General features: G+C 34.2%; 1 protein-coding gene across 3 annotated transcripts in view; it reads right to left on the bottom strand.

Moving 5' to 3' along the window:
• GALNTL6 (polypeptide N-acetylgalactosaminyltransferase like 6) overlaps window positions 1-21088 on the bottom strand; it is a 1076341-nt gene that overhangs the window by 1053583 nt on the left and 1670 nt on the right. The gene's annotated exons all lie outside the window — the stretch shown is intronic.

Raw genomic sequence — 21088 nt, 5'->3', positions numbered from 1 at the left:
CAGGCGCCCAGGAGTAAGTTCTTTCTACCTGGATTAGCAATTTAATTCACCATCATCTTAGCCTAACCAATGGCAGATGTAGCAACACAATTCAGTAAATGTTAACTAAGATTTCAGAAAATAAGCAGCGTCTCTATATTAGTATTAAAATGACTAATTTCATGGGTGTATCTATGCAGCTCAACCAGTGAATAGAGGGAAAATAAAATTTAAATGCATAAAATTAAAAGACTGAAGATCAATTATATTAGATTTCAACTTAAAAAGCTATAAGAAAGTAGCAGATTAAACCCTAAAAAGAAGATATAATAAATCTCAAAAATCAATGAAATGGAAAAACATAACAGTGGAAGAACAAAAATAAAGTCACTAGTTGTTTCCTTGAAAGGATATAAAACTTATCTCCTCCATAGCAATCTTGGTTTGTCTCCCCCTCTGATTTAGAAGTAAGCAATGTCTTTGAATGACACATTGGGCCAGATGGATTTAACAAATATATTTAAAACATTCTATCATAAAACAGCAGAATACACATTCTTTTTAAGTGCACATGAAACATGCTCCAGAACAGATCACATATTAAAACCACAAAAAAAACAAACCATGAGAGACTATGGACTCTGAGAAACAAACTGAGGGTTCTAGAGGGGAAGGGGTGGGGGATGGGTTAGCTTGGTGATGGGTATTAAAGAGGGCACGTTCTGCATGGAGCACTGGGTGTTATACGCAAACAATGAATCATGGAACACTACATCAAAAACTAATGATGTAATGTATGGTGATTAACATAACAATAAAAATTAAAAAAAACTAATGATGTAATGTATGGTGATTAACATAACATAATAATAAAATAAATAAATAAATAAATAAATCTTTAAAAACAAAACAAAACAAAACAAAAAGACCCACAAAACAAGCTTCAACAAATTTAAAAAGATTGAAGTCATACTATGCATCTCTTCTGACAACAATGCTATGAAACAAAGCAACCAAAAGAAAAAATCTGGAAAGAGCAAAAATACATGGAGATTAAATAACATGCTACTAAACAATGAATGGGTCAACCAGGAAATCAAAGAAGAAACCCAAAAGCAAATGGAAACAAAGGAAAATGAAAACACAATGGCCAAAACCTTTAGCATGCAGCCAAAGTGATTCTAAGAGGGAAATTTATAGCAATACAGTCCTACCTCAAGAAGCAAGAAAAATCTCAAACAACCTAAATTTATACCCAAAGGAGTTATAAAAAAAAAAAAAAAAAAAAAACAAAAACAAGAAAAAAAAAGAAAAAAAAAAAAAATAAAAGCAAAAAAAAATAATAAAGAGAAAAAAAAAAAAAAAAACAGTAGAAAAGATCAATGAAGCAAGAAGCTAGTTCATTGAAAAGATAAAATTACTTCAAAAACCTCTAACCAGACTCATCAAAAAACAAAGAGAAAGGACTCAAATAAATAAAACTACAAATGAAAGGGTAGAAATAATAACCAACACCACAGAAATACAAAATCAAAATACAGAAATCTGCTGCATTTCTATACACTAATAAAGAAGCAGTAGGAAGATAAATTAGGAAAACGATCCCATTTACAACTGCACCAAAAGTAATGAAATACCTAGGAATAAACTTAACCAAGGTGAAAGACCTATCCTCTAAAAACTATAAAACACTGATGAAAAAAAATGAAGACAACACAAATAAATGGAACGACATTCCATGCTCATAGATTGGAAGAACAAATATTGTTAAAATGTCCACATTACCCAAAGCGATCTTTAGCAAATTTAATGCAATCCCTATCAAAATACCAACAGCAATTTTCAGAGCAAGAACAAACAATCTTATAATTTGTATGGAACCACAAAAGACCCCGAATAGCCAAAGCAATCTTGAAAAAGAAAAGCAAAGCTGGAGATATCACAATTCCATTTCAAGTTGTATTACAAAGCTGTAGTGTTCAAGATAGTATGGTACTGACAACAAGAAACAGACACAGAACAGAACTGAAATTCCAGAAATAAACCCACAATTATATGGTCAATTAAACTTCAACAAAGCAGGAAAGAATATACAATGGGAAAATTCGATGGTCTCTTCAGCAAATGGTATTGGGAAAACTGGACAGCTACATGCAAAAGAATTAAACTAGACCACTTTCTTATACCATACACAAAAATAAACTCAAATTGGATGGAAGACCTAAATGTGAGACCTGAAATCATAAAAATCCTAGAACAGAGCCCAGGCAGTAATTTTTCTGACACCGACCATAGCAACAATTTTCCAGATATGTTTCCTGAGGCAAGGGAAATAAAAGCAAAAATAAACTATTGAAACTACATCAAAATAAAAAGCTTCTGTACAGTGAAGAAAACAATCCACAAAACTAAGACAACCTACTGAATGGGAGAACATATTTGCAAATGAAATAAATGATAAAGGGTTAGTATCCAAAATATATAAAAAATCTTAGACAACTTAACAAGAAACAAACAAACAAACAAAAAAAAAAAAACAGGAAAAAGAAACAATACAATTAAAAATGGGCAGAACAGATGAACAGACATTTTTCCAAAAAAGATATGCAGATGACCAATAGACACACGAAAAGATGCTCAACATCACTCATCATCAGGGAAACGAAAATCAAAAAGGAGATATCACTTCACACCTCTCAGAATGACTAAAATCAAAAACACAAGAAACAACAGCTGTTAGCAAGGATGTAGAGAAAAAGGAACCCTCATGCACTGTTGGTGGGAATGCAAACTGGTGCAGCCACTGCATAAAACAGTGTGGAAGTTCTTAAAAATAAAAATACAATTACCATATGATCCAGTAATTCCACTACAGGGTATTTACCCAAAAACTACAAAAACACTAATTCAAAAGGATATACATACCCCTATGTTTATTGCAGCATTATTTACAATATTCAAATTATGGAAGAAACCCAAGTATCCATTGATAGATGAATGGATAAAGAAAATGTGGTATATATATATATACAATATGCTATTACTCAGCCATAAAAAAGAATGAAATCTTGCCATTTGCAATGACATGGATAGAAGGCTAGAGAGTATTGTGCCAAGCAAAATAAGCCAGTCAGAGAAAGACAAATACCATATAATTTCAGTCAAATGTGGAATTTAAGAAACAAAACAAAAGATCAAAGGAAAAAAAAGAGAGAGAGAGAAACCAAAGACACTCTTAACTACAGAGAACAAACACAAGGTTAGCAGAGGGTAGGTGGGGGGAGAATGGGTGAAACAGGTGAAGGGAATTAAAAGTAGACTTATTTTAATGAGCACTAAGTAATGTACAGAATTGGTGAATCACTATATTGAACACCTGAAACCAATATAACACTGTATGTTAACTATACCAGATTTAAAATAAGAATTCTTATTCTTATAAGAATAAGCCTAATATCTAATAAGCCTAATATCATTAAAAAAAAACAGTTGATGAGTGGAAAGTGAAATTCCTCCTTACCATTGTATATAAACAAATTTTATGTAACATTTATTATATAATATTATGTATATTATATAATATTATGTCATATATGACAATATACTTAAAGCAAAAAAAAAAAAGACTGCAAGTGAAAATACGCAGAAACCATTATTAGAAAAGAAAGTGATCAAATCTCAGAATAGTTAAGTTTTAGCCTTGTATTGAGGTAGTTTATGGCAGAACAGAATTATTGCTCTTTTAAGTCTACTTTGTTCTTAATATTAGCAGTTTCATCAAACTCTGGCTAAATGTAATACATACTTAACAAATTAATTAAAATTGGAATAAGATATTTGAAAGCCCCAAGAATTCATTCATGTGTAACATTTACCATTAGCAATAAATATTTTTAATTGAACATAAATTTATAAAAAAAAATTTGTCACCCCTCTATAGCAATTCATTGTGCATCCATTACACACTGTGATAAACAATTGATACAGTACTTCACATTCACACAAAAAATAAAACTGTTTTTAATATTACACTCTAGATTTCACGGAGTGTTTTTGTGTACTTACCTACCCTTTTTTTTTAAGATTTTATTTATTATTTATTTGAGAGAGAGATCACAAGCGAGAGAGCACAAGCAGGGGGAGCAACAGAGGGAGAGGGAGAAGCAGACTCCCACTGAGCAGGGAGCCGAACACGGGGTGCCATCCCAGGACTCTGGGATCATGACCCAAGCCAAAGGCAGACATTTAACCAACTGAGTCACCCAGGTGTCCCGAACTTACCTACTCTTACTTAATGCTGCTCAATATGCCACTAATCAGGCCATATAGAAAAGGCTTTAAGAGAGAATAATCAAAATCAGTTTTAGACCACCCCACAGCATTTTATATTGATTAAAGTGAGCATTTAGGGCAACCTTAAATATTGAAAAGTAAACCCCAAATCTGTAACTTTGGGGATGTGTATTGCAATGAGGATAAAGTGACCTTCAACATTTTGCTTTGATGGTGGTAGGACTCAGAAAGCTTGCTCATGTTTATGTTTGTCTAGAAGTACTCATATGTCAGCCTCAAATATTCACTACTAGCTAGTGCAGACACCCACTTACCTTATGCTTTAACTTTATGACTCTTTCTTCTGGGCCCATAGTGAAAAAAGAAAAAATAATTCATTCTTATTCACTATTCCTAAGTGATGTTTTTAAGAGTCATGGCTCAAATTTTCATATTTACTCAAACCTAATAAACCAGGGAACAAAATGACATTTGCTAAAATGAGAAATGAAAATATTATTCAATACTTCTCACAAAGTACTCACATGTCCATCAATACTGACAATGGCAAAATTTATATATATATATGAAATACATATATATGTATATGCACATATAATCAATGTCACACAGGAAAGGAAGGAAAACACTATAAAATATCAGTCATAGGTAAGTAAATAAAAATCAGACAGGAAAACAGTAAGAAATTAAATAAGTTGACTTATAAGATAAGCATAAATTAAAAGGAATATCCTACCCAACTTAAAGATGGGGTCGCAAAACATAATAAAAAGAACGAGAAAACTCTGACAAACATACACGAACTACTAGTTTACATTTAAAAAGGACAAATATCTGTAGCTAATACTTGATTGCTGTACTTGGATTAAAATATTTTTAAAATGTATTATTTAAAGAAATTCTCACCAGAATTTACACATTCCATCAGTAAAATGAAAATAAAAACCTTTCCCATCTAAAAATATCACAAAAAATAGTATTTGTATCTATCTACATGAAAGATACTGATGGATCATTCAGAGTCAATATATCACCACAAGATCACTGACAAAGACAGAACGTGTCTCAAATAAGTAGAAATATATAATTGCAGAAACTCACAGAAACAATGTAAAATCATATAAAGTGTTGTAAATAAGAAAAAGACTTTAGTGTTCAAGTCAAACAAGTTGCTTAAAATTGGATGCACATATTTTCTCATAACGGTTAACAAAACATCCACGGGCATGTTTTTGTTAGGTGATGGTGCCTACAAAGTTATGTTTTAGCATCTAAATATTATGATACAAGTCAATGTGTAATAGCATGTATTATTTTTGCCCAACTATAAGAACATTTAAATGGCATTTTGACTACTAGATCCCATTGAACTGATAATATGAAGGAAAAAGACGTGATTTTAAAAACTCCCTCTACTATTTCTGCACTTTTTTTTTTTAAGTAGGCTCCATGCCCAGTGCGGAGACCAACGGAGGGCCTGAACTCACGACCCTGAGATGAAGACCCCAGCGGAGATCAAGAGTCTGACACTCAACCAACTGAGCCACCCAGGTGCCCCTCTACACATCTTTTTAAAGCTGAATACACCTTGGTAACATTTCTTATATTGAAAATCATTTTAATACACTATTGAGATGAACACAAAAGCAACTGAAATGAAAGAAGGTCAAAGTTAGGTGACCAGTAGATAGAAATGTCAGAATGAGAAGCTCAAAAATCCAAAGCTGACCATCATACTAGTACAAAGAAGAGGAAATATAATTAATGTGCTTGAAGTAATTTAGCATCATGAAGAGCTTTGTGGAACCATCTCATCAAACACAATGTTATGTAATTATCAGAACAGTAAAAGATTTCCCCCAAGACACTGTATTAAATATGCCTCTACCAAATAAACCCTGTCATATCTTTTCTAGCTCTTAGAATTTTTTCCTAATCTCATTCATAAGTTTTACCCTTGAATTTTCTCCCTTTCTCTCTGTGCTTCCACATCCCCACTAGACAACTGCTAATTAAAATGAACACAGGTAGGGGGCCTGGGTGGCTCAGTCGTTAAGCGTCTGCATTCAGCTCAGGTCATGATCCCGGGGTCCCGGGATCGAGTCCCACATCGGGCTCCCTGCTCGGCGGGAAGCCTGCTTCTCCCTCTCCCACTCCCCCTGCTTGTGTTCCTGCTCTCGCTATCTCTCTCTCTGTCAAATAAATAAAATCTTTAAAAAAATAAAAAAATAAAAATAAAATAAAATGAACACAGGTAAATCAAGGTAGATTTTTTCAAAAGAAGGGGGGGTTGTTAAAATGAGGACCTGTGCTAGCTAATAGAAGCCTTAAGATCTGAAGCATTCAAATTAAAATAAACCCCTTGAAATCTGTCAATCTGTATTTCCAAAATGACTTTTTAATTTTTTTATTATTTTTTTGAAGATTTTTATTTATTTATTTGACAGAGAGAGATACAGTGAGAGGGAACACAAGCAGGGGGAGTGGGAGAGGGAGAAGCAGGCTTCCCGCTGAGCAAGGAGCCTGATGTGGGGCTCAATCCCAGGACCCTGGGATCATGACCTGAGCCGAAGGCAGACATTTAATGACTGAGCCACCTAGGCGCCCCCAAAATGACTTTTTTAAATGAAGTGGGCTGCTTAGTGTTCCCTTGTAGGTTGTAATAATTAACTCAACTACAACCTTTTTTATTTTTTTTAAGATTTTATTTGTTTATTTGTCAGAGAGAGAGAAAGAAAGAAAGAGCACAAGCAGGGAGAACAGCAGAGGGAGAAGCAGGCTCCCCACTGAGTGGGGAGCCCCATGTGGGACTTGATCCCAGGACCCTGGGATCATGACCTGAGCCAAAGGCAGATGCTTAACTGACTGAGCCATCCAGGTGTCCCTACAAGCTTTTTTATAAATCAGTAAAATTTTTAAATAAAGTCTTCCTAAGTTGTCACAGCTATTATTTTAATGTAGATGCACCTTGTGCCTAAACATTTTATAAGTGTAAGTTATACTATGATGTTGCTGTAATTACAGAAAGAATACACTCAATGATTACACGCTGTTCTTTATCTTACTGGCTTGTTTGAAGGTCACCCTCCTTTCATTAAAGTTACTGGAGCCATACACAGCTTCTATAGCATCTCAGATGTGTACAAGTTTGATGAAATCTCATTGTGATTTGCAGTATCAGGATCAGTCCAGTCTTGACATAACAGCATACTTAGAGAGAGACTGATAGAACAAACACATCCAAATGGAACCTTAATTCATGAGGATGACAACAGTTTAATTTTTTTATATTCACAGTTGTTTGATAATACATATACGGTATTTAAGCATACACAATGGGTTGTGCATACTCTTGTTTTTGGATAAATACAGTTCAGCTCATGTAAGTTCAATATATAGAAAACAACTCATATCTATCATCCCTCATTCTTTCAAGAAATATTTACTGAAAGCCTAATTTGTGGTCAGTCAATACTAGGCGCTGGCATTAAAACGCGGAAAAAGACAATTTCTAACTGGATTAGTTTCCCGGGGCTGCTGTAACAAATCACCACAAGTTAGGCGACTTCAAACAACAAGAAGTTACTCTCTCACAGTTCTGGAGGCCAGAAGTTCCGAATCAAGATGTTGGCAGGGCCGCATTACCTCTGGAGGCTCTATCCTCCGTTGCCTCTTCCAGCTGCTTGGCTTATTCTGCACCACTCCAATCTCTGCCTCCACCTGCACACTGCATCTCCCTCTTCTGTCTGTGTCTTCTTTCCTTCTGTGCATCAAATCCCCCATGTTGTGTGTCTTTTTTAAGGATGCTTGTCCCTGGATTTAGGGCCCAGCAGGATAATCCAGAATGGTCTCTGCAGCTCAAGATCCTTAAATTAATTACATCCTCAAGATTCTTTTTCCAAATAAGGTAACATTCACAAGTTCAATGGATTAGTACATGGATGAACTTTTTTTGGGGGGGAGGACAGGGGGAGTGCATCAGTCGACCTACTACTAAGTTTAAGGAATTTACTGATTAACGGTATATAAACTACCTAAATAGGTAGTTAATACACAGACTGGTAAGTTCCATTCTAAGGGCAGAAAAAGAAAGTTTTTCTTAGGGAACAGGTAAGGTACCAAACCCAAGCATGAGAGATCAGAGAAAGTTTCCCAGAAAGAGCTTGAAGAAAAGTAGAAATTATTCAGGTAAGACTGAAGATAAAATATAGGCAAATTCCTGGAAGAGAAAGAATATCGTATTCTAAGGAACCTAAAAGAAGTTCAAAGTGGTTGGAGCCTGGGTAGTCGTGGCAATAAAATAGTGACCAGTTGGGTTCATCAAGGAGTATTTAATACAGGGAAGCCATATTAAAGAACTTGAACTTTAATCCAAAGATTAGAGAAGCTAGTGAGTAGACTGACAAATGGCCATGGCCTGTTCATTTACACACTTTGGATAAACAACTCTCTGCTGTGAGTGTGGACTGGAGGACAAGGCTGGAGGGAGGAGTATTAAGTTGAGGGTCTTTTCCAGAAATCCAGTGAAGTGTTTATGCTGGTCCCAGCTAGGGCAGTGGCAAGGGGCATCAAGAGATGTGGATGAGTGCAAAAGAGATGTTTTAGGAAGAACTGCTAATGCTTATCAATCAACTGAATTTGAGAGTAAACATAATGAAGGTACCAACCATAATGAACACCTGGATAGATGATGGTGTACTTCATTTAGGTAGGAAACACAAAAGGAGAACCGCTGCAGAGAATGGAAGAGAAAAACGGATTTCATTGCAGCATTTAAGGTTTAAAATATGTTTCTAGATTTTAGTGGTGTGTGGATCACGTGTTCAGAGGGAAATTCGGATTAGACATAATGATTTGGGAGTCATCAACTTAAATTTGATAGCTGAAATTACGAGGGGCTGGATGAATTGCCCCTTCCCCCAAGCCCCTCTCCCGAGAATGCAGAGAAGATGTAATTGCAGAGACCACCAAAGAAAATAACATTTTAAGCAAAAGGACAGAAGTAGGTGTCTATAAAGACACTGTAAACGTGTTTGTGCATGCATGGTGGTTGGGATGGGCCGTGGAGATAGAATTAAAATAGGAGTTCACACAGCAAAGGCTAAAGTAAAGAATCAGTGCACATTTCCCTATTCAGCCTTCTTGCTTGTTTCCCAAAGCTGCCGTTCCAGCCTCTTCCCTCTTTAAGTCTCCCACTCTGCCACCTCTTCTCCTCAGATAAAGATGACTGTTTCAGGTAAGAGAGTTTAGTTAAATTCTATCAAGTAGTATGATTAATGAGAAGTGCTTTTGGAATTAACTACAAAGAGATTTCCAGTGACACTGCTGAAAGGAGCTAATGCAGATTCCAGGAGCTGGAATCAGCCTGCGGTACACAGAAGCAGAAAATCAGGAAGTACATGCATCAGGTCTGGCTGTTAAGAGGAGAAAGACAGGACAGTACTAAAAGGGTGTGTGACACAGAGTGACATTGTCTTCGCTTTATATCTTGCTCCCCGTACTCCTCCAAAAGTGGGAGAAATCTGAGCAAGTTCAAATATTGATGTGAAGGATGGATCAGAGAGGAAGAGACTGAAAATAAGTGAAATGAGAAAAGATCAATGTGAAATTCCTAAGAAAACACTGTGGTCTATAGTCTGGAGAGAACATCCCTATGTATCCTAAAGCTAGGGACATTTTTTCCACAGTCACATGAGGCAAATAGAGAACTGAGAAATAAATGCAGATACTTTTTCTGATTTTATGGTACGAAGTCTTGGCTCTCCCAATATGAAAATACTATGCTTTCAGTGAAGAATGAGGCCCGGCTCTCCACTGATAAGAGAAGGGGTGGCAAGGGAGATTTGAGGAGACAAGAGAAGAGTGGAGAAAGCAGCTTTAGAAAATGGGAGAAAGTGCTGAGTGGGAAATCACAGAGAGATTCTTTACTAGTAGTTTTGGCTTCATTGTGCCAGTTTTTATTTTTAACTTACACAAGATCGCTTCCCTTGAGGTGACACAACTAAGCAATATTTACCTTCTGATGGCACAGTCTGAAATAAGGTGTCAGCTCCCAGTATTACAAACAAAACAATAGCAACACAGATCAACAGTAAAAGCCTTGAGCTAAAGAAATATTTCTCACATCATACACATTTCAATAATTGAAAATCCAGGTAGGTTCAACAGAACTTTTTTTTTTAATATAATGCAAAAGACTTAAGCTTTTAGAGTTTAAAGTCTTTCGTCCATTCATAGGACCAATAATTGATCAAATCAATTCCCACTTGAAATGTTTCTTTAGGAAAATTTAAAGGAAAAAGCGGAGGAGTGTGGGCTCTGAGCAGAAAAAAGGATGGAAGAGGGGGGCAAAGTGATAAAGTAGTTTGTATTTCTACCCTTTCTTGAATAGTATCCCCTTGGCGTCTCTGATGCCTATCTTTCCCTCCATATTTCATATATTAGGACTCAAGAAAGAAAGAAAAAAATGGAAGTTTCCATAGAAGTTAAGAGGGGGAAAGAATCCTACTATATAGTTGTTGTTAATCTGACACCCTTCTGTTAGGCTACCTTAAAAAATGATAAGATTCACTCAGCTAGGGAATGAAAGCATTTTCATCTCCCCTACCACCTAATTTTCTAGTTTTCCATTCCTCTGTCTTTGCAGCCTGTTCTTTTCTCCTAAGCACTAGGAGTGAGAGAGCACTTCCTTTGTCAAGCTCTCTACTCCAGTCTCAAACAGCATCATTTGGAAGCAACCAGACAATAACATTAAAATTCAAGTTATATAAAATAATAAAATAAAATATTCAACCCTGAAGACATTTTTAGATAATCTTTTTTAGAAGTTCAGACTCAATGACATAATTTATAAGACAGCTTTTATCCCTTGAGGACAAAATTCACATTGAGAAATCAACACCATGTGGAGAGAACAGCACAAAAAATATGAGGGGAAAGGTCCAGATAACAGCATTGGTGCTGACTGCACATGCTGGGAAGAACTAAACTCTCTGTTAAAATCCAGTTTGCTCTCACAGGTAGGGCTATAAGAGCCCTTGGTTCAAGTTACAAAAAACTTTTGAACTAATAAGTGCTATTTTATTTCCATATCGGCTACTAAAAGTAAATAAATAAATTTTAAAAATTAAAGAAAAAGAAGTTAAAGATGCTTCTTTGAACATTTTTTAAAGCCTTATAAGAATGCAAATTTGGGGGGCACCTGGGTGGCTCAGTCCGTTGAGTGCCCAACTCTAGATTTCAGCTCAGGTCATGATCTCAGGGTCTTGAGATGGAGCCCCACATTGGTTCCACACTCAGCAGGGAGTCTGGTTGAAGACTCTCTCCCTCTGCCCCTCCCTACCTCACTCGTGCACATGCATGTGCTCTCTTTCTCAAATAAATAAATAAACATTTAAAAAGAAGAATGAAATTTTTTTTTTCTAAACCCTCATGATGGGTCTATGAAAGAAATGGTATAGGAACATACTTTTCCTTTTTTATCCTATCTCAGTTCTCTAGAATTCTAACAGATAATAATAGCTAACACTTTAAAATTGCTTGCTATGTTTTCCAAACATTTTATGAACATTAATCTATTTAACCCACATATTGATTCAACCAAGTAGGCACTGTTTTTTATACCCATCTTATAAATGGCAAATCTAAGACACAGAAAAGATAAGCAGCTTGTCCAAAGTGACACAGGCAGCAAATAATAGAGCTGGAACTGAAACCAGGCAGCCTGGCTCTAGTATCCAAACCCTTAACCACTGTGCATATTTCGTTTCATAGTTGAATTAATATGTAACTCTATGGTCCAGGATATCCAATGTATTTACATTATATGGAGTAAATTATAGATAGTCCAACACTTCAATACTGGTAGAATAATCACTGTAATATCTTAACAAATTTTTGAAAAAGAAAAGTCTCTTCACTTTTGCAATACAGGATAGTAATCTTCCATATACCATGGATTTGCTGTGACTATTTAAGAACAGCTCAACACGGTGTCTGGCACATAGTAAGAAACTATAAATAAATGTTAATATATTGCCTTTAATTATTACTTTTATTGTTTTTATCATAATGACTTTATTACTTTTATTATTCATATATTATCTTGGGATTCTTGGCAACTTAATACTACTATCTCCTTATCTCTGTAATTAATATTTACAGGGAAGGGTCACTTCCCTCATTCTACTACCTATACATAACCAATTGCTTTTTTCCTTTGCTCTGCATATCTGTTCATTGTCTGCATTTATTTTGACAGATACATTGCTGTCTTACTGACCAGGCGGCGGCATGGTTTCTTGAAATCCCCATTCTGTATTATTGTCTTCAATCTTTATGATAGGATTTTATATACTATGATAAACATCTAATTACCTATGTATCTAGATATTATAGATATCTATCTATATTATATGGTTTCACACTTTGCAGAACATTTCACAAATGTTCAATCATCTCTCCAAATTAGTAAGATAGTTGCATAAGAAAAATCTCAGACCTCTCTGCCAAACTATAACAAGCACAGGCTCTGTATTTACCTTTCATATCGTAACAACCTTTTCTGTTTCTCTCCTGCTTTTTTTCGTCTACCTTCATTTTCCTTGGGGACTAGCCTTCACGCATTAGCCTTCTTTTGGCTTCTCTTGTCTCCTACCTACCAGGACCCCACATTCAGCTGTTTATTTCAATGCTAGCCCCACCATTACTTGTTATCTATCTTATAAGATATTTTAGTTGTATGTTTAATCTTACCACTTAACCATATACAATTTTGTTTATACCTCTATGACTGTGTGTAACTTCAATCAAGAGCATATCAGAGACTAATTATCAAACCCAGTCACTTTTTCAAAGTTCTCACTTGCCTTAAACTATGTAGCTGTTAACACTGTTCATCATTTTTTTTCTTTTTTATGAATCCACAGTGCAGAGACTCAAATTTTGTCTTTGAGCCTTACTTAACTGTGAATTGAGTTATTCAGAAGAAACCATCTCAATGAATTGTTGGAGGATTAAATCAGTAATTGTGCAGAAAGCACTTAGGGTCACATAAATATCACACAATAACTGACGTTTTCTCTACTTCTTCTAAACTGTAAATAATTAGAACACGTATTTCTCATGAAACAATTTAATCCATCCCTATATTATGGGTGTGTGCCTGCCTTCTCTTAATGAGCAGATTGTAAGCTAATTGAAAACAGATTTATCTCTTAATCACTTATTTGCCACGGGGTGTAGCACAGTATTGTATGGTACACATACCCAATAAACATCTATATTAGCAATAATAAAGAAATTAATAGTGATGTTTCATATATTTTATTATACCTTTACTGGGTTTGCCCAATATTAAGCTTACTCACTACCTTCAGTGAATATTCTAAAAACTGAGAAAAAGGTAGCAATGCTATTTGTTTAGCTTCCCTTAATTATTTACTATGCACCAGGCAATTTACATATATTAATCCAATTAGTTCTCTCTGCTATCCTTTTATGAGAGAATATCGGTGTTAACATATGAAGATCTGAGGTTCAAAGATGTTAAGTGACTTGCCCGAGATGATATATTTTGGTAAGTGGTGAGCCCAATGTCGGAACCTGAAGTATCTGCCCTTCCCTCAGCTTAATCCCAACACTGTCTAATTCTGATAAGAAGATGCAGCTCAACATTCTCTCCCTAAAAGAATGAAGCCCTGTCTAATGAGTCCAGAGACCATACCATTCTCTCTCTTTTCTAAAGGTCCATGATACACACAGAAAATTCTACCATTCAGTGCTTGTTTTTTGTTTGTTTGTTTGTTTGTTTCATGAATAACAATTTTACCTCACCAATTCACTATTTAGAAAATTAAGAACAGGCACATGCAATATGCTTTTTTGTGTATCCCCTAACTCCACTGAGGGGAATAGTAACTCTGTACAAAGTAGCTTCATGATTTTAATAGTTCCTATTCTGCTTTTTAACTTTTTTTCTTCAAAATAATCACTCTCTCTCATGACCAAGATTTAAACAACAAAAGTAGTTCTCAGATTCTTGTTTGTAATTAATGTAGCAAAAAAAAAAAAAAAAAATGCCTATATGTGAGGCATGGGCTTTATTTGTTATGGGAAATGAAAGTGGTCACTACAAAGAAGCATTACTTTTTAAAAAAAATCTCTATTAAAAGCTTCATTTTTTAAATAACTTTGAATGCACTATACCAAAAAAATCATTTTTTGCAATAAATTAGATAAAAAATAAAATTAACAACCTGTCCTTAAGCATTGGACCAAAAAATTACAAAGAAAAAGCCCTTTCATTTTCTAGACCCTATTTATTTGTTTATTGAAAAGTCCCTCCCTTCCAGATTTAACACATCAGTGACAATCCTCTACCATATTCACTGTTGTGCTGTGCTCTCCTGACACAGTCCTGCAAAGAGAAACCATCTGTAAATATTTATTAAACAAACACTAATTTCCTTGTTAATGGCAATGATTGTTTATAAATGCTTATACCATAATAACAATCTATATTCATTAACCCTTATTATATGCTGTTCAAGATACTAAGCATTTATTTTGTCCTCACTGTAACATTACAAGAAAAGTATTATCCCCATTTGACTTAAGAGAAAACTGATTTGGGGAAGATCAATGACTTGCTAAATGTCACAAAGTGTTAAGTGCAGGATCCAGAATTTGAACCCTGATAATTTGGTTCCAGAGCCTACATCCTTACATACTAAAAGAGAACAAAACAGAATGGAAATTCTGATATTTCTCTTATAATTAAGTTCAGCTGGATTCTTTTGCTGAGGTGACATGCCAAAAATAAGGAAAAAGGAAAGCCCCCCTCACTCAAACTTGGGGTGGCAGCCCTGACAATGTGGTCATTTTTATTATGATAAAATAGTTCACAATGATTTATAATAAAATTCCGTCTCTTGCTTTCTAGACTTCAAGTACTGAAAATAACATTCCATGAGTAATTGAGCAATAAATTTAAAATTAGCCTTCTCAGCCGTCATTGAGACACTACCACTCCTTGCAAAAGAGAGCTGATAGCCACCACCACATTGATGGCAACCACAACTGCGTTGATTCTATTACCAGAAAACAAACAAATCACCCTATTTATAATCTGTGCAAGTCTAACAGGCTAAATCCTTGCTATGAGTCTCACGCTTGCTAAATAGATGTAAGTACTTCTAGAGACAGATGCATCTTCTTTATCTCTCTCCATACTTTCCTAGAGTTATACTGATAACATTTAAATGATGCTTCAGGCTCAGATGACTAACAGCCTCTTTGTGGATTCAAAGCAATGGAAAAAGTGTAAAGTTATAAAAGTAAAAAAAAAAAAAAATGTACAAAATGAAACAGTTGGGTGGATTTATTTTTTCTTTATAAGTGAGAACATGCATGTGGATGTATGTATGTGTGTTGTTAAATGAATACGTGAAATGAATACTTTGACAGTACTGCTAATCCAGTCCACACTTTTCCCCATTATGCTAGAAGTAGGAAAGTTGAAGAAAACATTCATGCAATTTGCCCTTAACCCTAAATATACCTTTCTGGCCACCTAGTTAGAGTTTGGTAGTAACAAACACCAGCATATCAGTGAGGAAGAATGGTGGTAATTGTGTTCTTGAATGTTTGTGGATGCCCTGTCTCTTCTTTTCAACCTTTAAATAAACCCAGTATATATGTGTGTGTGTATTCCTGCCTGTCTAAATATAAATTGTCAGTGGCACAAACATTTTTTATTTTTCTTTTTTGTTGTCCATTCAAGAATCACAACTACATTTTGAGAGAATTTAGGAATTGTTAGCTTTATGGTGTGACAGGTGGAGGTCATATGGAGAGCGAGTATCTAGTTTATGAGTGTGTCTTTTACTATCATCCTGAGAACCTCCTATTTCTTGGTACATTTGGACATTTGATTCTATAATGGTACTTCGTCAACACATGTAAATGTTAAGGAAAGAGAAGAACGATGTGGTCATGTCAGATGGTTTTAAGAATGAAAGTATCCAGTGCTCACCTCTTCATCATAAGCAAGCCAAGCAAATGAGAAATGAGTGACTGCTGAGACAAAGCACAACCACATCTGATTCTATATCCCACTTACACTGCCTAACTTCTTTTCCTCATTTAATTTGTATCCCCTCCTTTAAGGTTATTCTTGATGTACCTTAGCTGACTTTCACCTGTACAAAAGTGTTACAAGGGGAGACAGAGTTGCAAACTTCCCTAAAGGCTATCATGGCTACTCCTGACAGAACTTAAAAAAAAAACAAAAAACCCTCAATTCTCTTCTCTATACCACTTAAAGCACCCAAACTTCCTTACCCTTTTCCCTACATATTCCGTCTTGACTTGGTTTCTTTTACAGATTAAAAAATATATAGGAGGTTAATTGATTCAGCACAGCTTATCCAACACAGCAATGAAGAGGAGAAAAACCTATCTAATTTTTTTACCAGATTGTGAACAGAAGACTGTGTTTCACACAGTCTCCCAGGAGGCAAGGTGATGAACTAATCATGTTGCGATCTACGAGGTCACAGCAAATAATTAAGACACTTGTTACAGTGGTCTGTGTGGTGTGATCCTGTAGCGAGTCAGAATGGATTTTCCATAAATTCAAGAAAAGGTCCTTTAAAATCCTAATTTAAAACCTACATTTTAGCTAATTAAGAACAGTATGGCTCAAACTAATGCATCATTTCACATCTAGTGTATTGATAATCCTGAGTGCAGGAAGAGAGAAAACCTTATTTTTTTCTCCTGCTCTTAGCTCTTCCAATATCTAAGGTGTTTGCTGGAAAAGAAACACAGACACACTGTACTGCTTTAGTGATCAGCATGACAAAGAAAAGCATAAGACAGTTTGCATATACTCAGTACCAATTATCTGACATCTTCACATCATAAAACAGGTTTAAAATGCCACAGGGGAAAAATGTTCTTAGCCAAAAGAAAGAATCCCCCCAAAGTGTGGTTAACATTTAGAAGAGCTGGTCAAAGATGCTGAGAAATCTTTCAGAAGATTATTTTTTTTTAAATGAAGGTGAAGCCCCACATCTGTCATGTACAGCTTACATATGGATCTGACTAAAAACAAAATATTACTACACAATACTTTCCATACCCAAGATGTGATTTCAGAACTTTATGTACCTTATGTGGCAACGATGATTAGCCCTATTTCATCAATAAAACTTCCTAAGTACAAAGAAATAAGAAGGTACTACAATTTAAAAGTGACATGAGTATCTAGTTTTGGGTTTTTAATGTGGTACAAAAATCCAGGCCAAACACAAGTTTCTAAAATCATTCTGAATAATTGTGAAAATGTCTGATTTAAAATTCTGGAAATTTGACTCTACTTCTTTCATTTCAAAAAATGATTTGCAAAAATATTGCAAGATCTTCTTCATATTCTGAATATTCTTGTATTATTTCTGCAAGTCATATTATTTGCAACTTTGTTGCCAAAACTACAGCTACATTTTTTATTAAGCTTTTCAATGTATTTAGGAAAACAAAGTGTTTTGGGGGTAGTTTTTATTTACCTATTCTTGTGTGAATAATTAGGAAGAAAGGTATAATAATGCTGAGTGAAGTAGTTTTGCTCTAAAATATTGTTTTGTTCTAATTGTCACCCTAATGCCTGTTTAATTAAGATCTAAATACATAATGTTAATTTAAATGCAGCTGAAAGCAGAGAAGAACAGCAATTCAAATTTTAAGAGAAAAATGAGAAGAATTATTACACAATAATCATACAGTAATGATTCTCAGCTAAATATCATATTCATTATCAATAGACTATTTTATAATATATGTATACATTTCTAAACAAAACAACGGGGATAATTATATCATCCCCATAAAAGCAAAAAAGTGACAAAATTAATTCAACTGAAAATAACATATGACAATTATGATTGATAACATATAAACCAAAACTATAAAATATCTTCAAATTTTTCTAAAACATTAAAAATCTCAAAAGCTTAAAAATTATTTAAGTAACTGGATTCCAACCTTGCAGAGCCCAAACAATAAAATACACACTTTAATTATTGCATTATTAAATTTTTTCAATCCCCTTTGGTTGTGTGAGAGAAAAGAAAAAAAAAAAAAACTTTTAGATGAATAATTTGGGAATTTTTATTTTTTTTCTTTTCTGCATCATAAATGGGCAAATATTATAATATGGGAATTGTCATAAAATTATTCTTAATATGAAATGACAATAAATACAATTAACTTGTAATAGTATAAAAATGAGAAAAAATGTGCAAAATACTAAACAGCATGAAAATTAACGTATAGTTTCTATCAGTGTTTTCTGTTTACCCTCACTTTGTTTCAGATTATATAATAAATACTGTTGATACTGAACAGTGGATAGACAAACTATTAGTGATGTGCTCTGATAAAATACAAATTAGGAGAACTTAAAGAGTATTAGCCATTCTATGATTTTGAATCTCCATAAATTAAAGTATTTCCCTACAGCCCATTGTAATAATTAAACTATTTAAAATGGTGAAGGTTTTCGATTCCTGTGACCACCACCACATCACACATGCTGTTTTACACATAACTGCTGTAAAAATAGACCGCTCATACGACCACGTGACTTGTTTTGAACAGCTTCAGTACTTACCGCTGTCAATGCCTCAATCAGCACATTATCCTTACCCTCACGATTTTACAACTTAGGGATAAATATAGTAAAAGATGGCTTTTGAAGAACATTTTAGCAATTAACCATGAAATAGTCTTTTTAGAACAAACTGCTAAATTTAAATAACACATTACCCAATAGTCAAATTACATGCTTCAATTGGAAACCTGTGTGTTTAGCTGACTTACTAACATTGATTTATAGATACATTAGCAAACTATTATATCACAATATTGAGCATGTTTAATTCATCACTGAAAGTCACTTTTTATTTGGTCAAGTGTATATATATATATATATATTTATAATACATATATAACTTAACTCTTACTTATCCAATACTTGTATAATGTCAACTATCCTAATTATCTTTCCAATTATATTTAACAGTGGAATAAAACCCAAAAAAGCTTATCTTTTCCTGTTTTACAATGAATTCTATCTTTCGGTAAGTGACAATTTCTACCTTTTTAACTTTATTTTGTTTCTGTAAGAATTAGTTTTAAAACTATTATTTAGGTTAAAAACTACTAAAGTATGTGATCGACATTCATTTTATGGCATATTAGTGCCCGACTTTACTCTTGGTTTCAAAACTGTTACATAGGATTATTAAACTGGAATGTCACAAGATCTCCATCAGTTATTTACTCAACAGTGTATGAAACTTTGAGAAACACCTCCTTATCTTGCCACCGCATGCCTTTCATAATGGTTAATTTATTACCTAATATTAAGTATCACTGGTACTACAAAAGAACCAGAACAAGGAAACTCTTTTGCAGATTACAGTAAGTCAGAAAGTTGATTTGCCATATTTCATTTTTTTAATACCATTATACAAACAAATTTCTCATTAAGAGTCAAAATCAGTAAGACCCAGTGTGAAAGTTGTAAAGATCTCATTAATAAGATTAATTAGTGTTTTACGTAGCTATACAACAAATACTTCAGACGGTTATGGTTATTTGAATTAACAAAACTCAAGGAAAAGTCATTTTGCTTTTGTTAACTATTTTGAAATAGAAATTTTACATAATAACATTAGTATTAACTACTAATGTTAACAAAATTTTGTTTCTTAACAAGGATGGAGAAATGAGTGATCTAAATAGGAAAAAAAAGTTTCACATTCAAAGTGCCCATCTTCCTTTTTTTCACTGGAATGACAAAACAATATACTTCAAATCAAAGTTATATCCCTATTAGAAAGGATGGTAGAGATCAACAACTAAATAAAAACATGTCAACATTTTTCCTCAAAATTCCAATCCACCAAAAATCCATAAGCAGCTAGTTATCTTTAAAGTTTACAGACTGGTAACCATCACTTCTCAAAATGAAAAAGCAGATTACCTCCATGTATTTCACATGTATACCACTCACTGTATAAAGAGATTAAACTTTGTTAAGTATAAGAACAAATATTTAATTACCTTTGATATATATTCCTGTTGTCCACAAATGGACTTTTATTTAAACACATAATATGTGTGGAAGGTACACAGTGTACATGGGTGATGACCCTTGAAATTAAGAATATTAATATTCTGAGGTGATGCACAGGACTAGTTAAAAAAAAAAAAAAGTGTTACATCAATACCACAAAGAAGGCTGCATTCTATTGTTAAAAGTTTAATTACAGAAGCTGTCTTACTTACTAATAAACAAGAAATTCAACAATATTACTTCTCAGGAACACTTCGTGAAGGATTTTTTGCATTATTACTCACTAAGAAAGCGTCATTTTGATCTATGTTAGGTCATGAGTGTTGCACATACTAACAGATTGCATATACGTGAAAACAAAACATACCACACTACGCAGTGTTTCAAATATGAAGGAAAGCCTTTAGCAACGAACTATTATCACCAGACTGTGAAACTGAACAGACATCCTCGATAACTGCCTGTATGCCCCACCACACCACCTTAGCAACAGGAGAGAAAAAACAGAGACTTTAAGTTTCCACAGAGTAAAAAGCTGTTGCTAAGCAAAAATTACAACCAAAAATATAGAAAGCTGTGGCTTGCTTTTTGAGAACTACTTCACAAGTTTAATGATTTAATTGGCCCAGTTCACTTTTATGTAGATACCCAAACCGGATGAAAAGCAAAAACAAA

Source organism: Phoca vitulina, unplaced genomic scaffold (assembly GCF_004348235.1).
Source record: "Phoca vitulina isolate PV1807 unplaced genomic scaffold, GSC_HSeal_1.0 scaffold14, whole genome shotgun sequence".
Lineage (NCBI taxonomy): Eukaryota > Metazoa > Chordata > Mammalia > Carnivora > Phocidae > Phoca > Phoca vitulina.
This window is presented reverse-complemented; position numbering and strand designations above follow the sequence as displayed.